This window comes from Dipodomys spectabilis, unplaced genomic scaffold (assembly GCF_019054845.1).
Source record: "Dipodomys spectabilis isolate Male_0828 unplaced genomic scaffold, ASM1905484v1 ptg000293l, whole genome shotgun sequence".
Lineage (NCBI taxonomy): Eukaryota > Metazoa > Chordata > Mammalia > Rodentia > Heteromyidae > Dipodomys > Dipodomys spectabilis.
This window is the reverse complement of record NW_024870970.1, coordinates 124,366-129,236: the sequence shown is the minus strand read 5'-3', so window position 1 is coordinate 129,236 and position 4,871 is coordinate 124,366.

Below are 4,871 nucleotides of genomic sequence, written 5' to 3'. Positions count from 1 at the left end.
TTTCTTGATTGTTGCAGGTCTGATGGGAGGATTCTTCCACTGGTGTTCTGGCAGTAGTTTCTTGTCCGCAGCTCTCTCATGGAGTCTTGTTTCAGACATCTGAGCACTGGAAAGATGGGCTGGCCACATTCCCAGGCTCTGGGAAATCCTCTATTCTCCCACTCACTGACTAGGACATCAATTTCCTATTCTAATCCAAAGTCTCCTCGAGTCTCCTGCTCCCCTCTACCTTCCTCAACTGCTGGTGATAATGTCAACCAACTGAGGGAATCCTGGTGGTGGGCAGCATGGAATGTGGGCATGGCTATGATTCTTGTATCGCATTGATCAGAAAGATCCATGAAAGAATGGGGGTGTGGCCAGAATTCTGTGATGCAAGCAGCATGGGCGGAGTCAAGCTGACAGCGCCTTCCCCAGTTCCTTTCCCAGGGAACTCGGTCCAATTCAGTTGGGTACAAGAGGGTGACCTGCTTTAGACGGATGGCTGCACAGATTGTTGTATATATCTGTTTGTTGCCAGTCCTGGACCTTGAACTCAGGATCTGGGCACATTCCTTGAGCTGCTTTTGCTCAAGGCTAGCCCTCTACCACTGGAGCCACACAGCTCTACTTCTGGCTTTGTTGGCACTAAAGTTGGACAGGGGTCTTAAGGACTTTCTTGCCTAGGGTGAATTATACCATGATCCTCCTATCACAGCTTTATAAATATCAAGGAGGACTGCTGAGAGCCACTGGTGCCTGCCTAATCATTGATATTGCTGTTCTTGGACATACCAGTGAGTACCCTATCCTCAGGTTTAAGTGGTGGGAGCTGGATCCCACAGTTGGAATCCTGGTCCTGCCACCACCAAATGGCAGGAGAGCCATAGAATCTCATTTCTATCTATATGAATACCAGTGGAATGTGATGTATGTTATGACTGAATAGGCAGTTCTTGAATGATTCTAGAATAAAATTATACACAATTTTATTATAGGATACTGATTGATTTCAATCAATATTTTATGAAGCATTTAAACAATCACATTCATTGAATGTAGGCATAATGAAATACCTAAGAATTGGGCGTCACATAGTAAAAAGGTGCCAATTTTTTCTGCCAGAACTGGGATTGGAACTCTTGGTCTGCGTAACTCTGTTGCACTGTGTGGGTAGGGGAAGCTCGCTTCCTTGATGTCAAGAAATTCATGTGTGCTCCTTAGATCTGAAATGATCCCCAGCAGTAGATAACATCCTATTCATATACATTTTAAATATATGATATATATTTACACACGTATGTTGACTCCGTATTGCATTCAGTGTATTCATTTTATGTTTTATTTCATTCATGTAGTGACTGTTTATTTTATTGATTATAATAGCACATAGAACATTGATTACATTGATTACATAGGATATAGGTCTGCATATGTATTACAGTTATACCTGACACCAAGGTCTTTCACAGGAAAGGACAATATGTGTCACCATCAGCTTCTTACTCCACGATTCATTGTTTGAACTTATGGCCTATAGGGCTAAATTCATGAATGGGTGAGTGTCAGCATGCCATCCTGGGACAAATTGAGCTGACAGGCAGTTCCCAGGACCTGAAATAGAGCCCCAGGGTTTGACAAAATATGAACAGATTGACATTCAGATTGCAGTACACTAATAAATATATATGTTTATAGAGTGCCAGAGATGTCTATACATTATTCATTTATAGAGACTATATTCCTACCAATTCTTGGGTATTTATTATGCCTCCATGTAATTAATGTTATTATTTTCATCCTTAATAAACTATTAAGTAAATTAGTGTCCTGAAATTATTGCATTCCTGTGAGAATTAGTATTTTTAATACTTCATAAGATAATTAAATAAAATCAGCCAACTGATATCATGATGTCTAATTTTATATGAGTATCATTCATGAGCAACTTATTCAACCGTGACATTGATAACATTCCATAGTTATTCCTGTGGATGGGAACGAGTCTCTTAGGATCCCCCACCATCCGGAAGTGACATGACTGGGATTCGAACTGTAGGGCTATGTTGCCGTGCGGGACTATGGCTTCCCCAATAGCCACAATTAAAAAAAAAATTTAGCTCCCTGGTTCAGAATTCGTGCAATTTTTTCTGCCAGGCCTGGGATTTGAACCAAGGTCCGGGTAAATATGCAGCACTGTGAGGGAAGGGAATCTGACAATTCTTGAAGACAAGAAATTCAGGCCTGTTCCCTAGGCCAGAATTCAAGCCTCCGGCCTGGAAAACATGCTCCTTATATCCATTTTAAAGATAGGATTTATACTTCCATACAGATATTGAGTCCATATCGTGTTTGGTGTGGTTATTCATTTTATTTCTTGTTTTATTCATTTATTTGCCATTTATTTTATTGAATCTGATGACACCTCTACCATTTATTACATTGTTTACATCCTATCACATAGCATCCAGATTTGTAGATATGTTCTCCATCATGCCTGACACCCAGAACTCTCCTAGAAAAGGAAAACATGTGTCACACTCGGCTTCTTATTCCAAGATTAAATTTTTGGGAGTGCTGGGATCTGAATTCAGTGCCTAGCAGGCCCAATTCATAAATGGATGAGTGTGAGCATGGCAGCCTCTAGCCAATGAAGCTGTCGGGTGGTTCCCAGGTGCTGACATCCAGCCCCAGCTTTGGCCAAAACAGTGATACATGGATATGCAGAGGGTGGTATACAAATAAATATATATGGGTAAAGAGCACCAGAACCGTCTATCTATGATTTAATGACACCTACTACGTTCCTACCAACTATTAGGCATGTATTAGACGACCATTGAAGGAATATTATTCTTTTCATGGTTAATAAACTATTAATTAGGATCAATCAGCTTCCTAGGATTATTACATCCAATTTTAGACTATAACAAAGCATGACCTACTCTTTCAATTGGTATTCCTATGCATAGGAACAAGTCTCTTGTTATCTCCTGACATTGGTAGGACCAGGATTTAAACCCAGGGCCTATGTTCACAGGTTGGCCTATGGCTTCCCTGATAGCCCTCCAACTTCAGCAATGGTAAGTCAGGTCCACTTTGTAACTGTGTCATCCAGACCCAGGATGGTCACTGCAAAGAATACAACGTAAAACCCCCAGCCTTCTGCAGTTCACCACGTTTTGTTCTATACTACTTTTTTTCTTCCTGCAAGCCCTGTGGGCCTAGGATCCCAGGATTGGCTATGGGTCCAGAGACTGCACTCCAGCCTAGGGAGATTGAAACTGAGGCAGAGTTGCCACTAACTGAGTTCAAGCCCCTTGTTCGCAAAATAAAGAATAAATTAAAAATTAATTCATTATTTAACTAAATTAAAAAAGAAATAAAAATCCCTGGTTGGGAATTTCTGCCAGTTATGTTTCCTAACCTGGGATTTGAATTCAGGGTCTTGGTAAACCTGTAGCAGTGTGTGGGAAAGTGCAGAGTTGCCACTTCTTGAGTTCAAACCTGGTGTAAAGCCAACAATAAAAAATTAACTCACTGAGTTCAGCAGGGGGAATAGATGTGGAGATGGGAGGAAAGGGATGGTAGGTGGAAAACAAAGGAGACAACAATGCTCAAAAGGAACTATACTCATTACCTTGCTCATTTAACTGTAACCCCTTTAATACAACATTTTTACAATAAAAAATGAAAAAAAGTAGTGCTCAGAGAAGCAGTTCGGGGGTAAGGGAAAGACATCTGAATAGATGTACAAAATTCTACACTGCTTTTATTTTAATGTTCAGTATGGAACTGAATAAACATAACTACTTCCATTAAAAAAAAATAAGTCTCTGTCTTGGAACTGGGGCCAGAATTCCGGTCAGTGCTGGGATTTGATCTCATCATCCAGTTAACATTTTTGCACCTTGGGTGAAAGCAAACTCACTGTCCTTGAGGAAAAGTAATTCAAGTTAGAGTTACCAGGGTCTGAATGAAGGCCCTGCATTGGAAAAATATTTCTATATATGTGTAATATATGATATATTTACGTATGTATGTTTATAACATATTATGATTTGTATTATTGAATTTGTATTTATTTTAGTTTTTACTTGATTCATTTATTTTAGTTTTTACTTGACTCATTTATTTATTGTCTATTGTATTTAGAATTATTATTTTTTTGGGGGGGTCCGGTCGTGGGACTGAACTCTGGACATGGGCGCTGTCCTTCAGCTCTTCAGCTCAAGACTAGCACTCTACCACTTGAGACACAGCACCACGTCTGGATTTTTTTTCTGCTTATGTGGTGCTGAGGAATCGAACCCAGGACCTCATGCATTCAAGGCAAGCGCTCTACCACTGAGCCACTTTCCCATCCCCAATTTAGTATTATTGTACACATAATATTTAATATATTTTGCACATCTATTATAAAATTATACAGAATAATATAGGACATTGACTCATTTTTTATTAATACTTTTTAAGTGTTGAAACATGATACATAATTAAATGGAAGCATTTGCCACAGTCTTCACATGTTTAGAGTCCCTCCCAAATATAAGCTGTGTCTTCTGTATATTTGGACACTTTCCTATAGGGATTTCTTTAAATGATTTATACTCAGAAGCCTTTTCTTGAGGACAGGCAAGCTGAGGGATAAAATTGTAAGGGAGGGGCTAGAAATGTGGCTTAGTGGTAGAGAACTTGCTCAGCATGTATGAATGCCAGGGTTGAATCCTCAGTGCCACATACAAAGAAAAACCAGAAGCTATGGAGTGGCTAAAGTGGTAGAGCGCTAGCCTTGAGAAAGCGAAGCTAGATACAGTACCTAGGCCCTAAGATAAAGCCCCATAACTGTCAAAAACAATAGGCCAGATGCCAGTGGCTCACAACTGGAACAC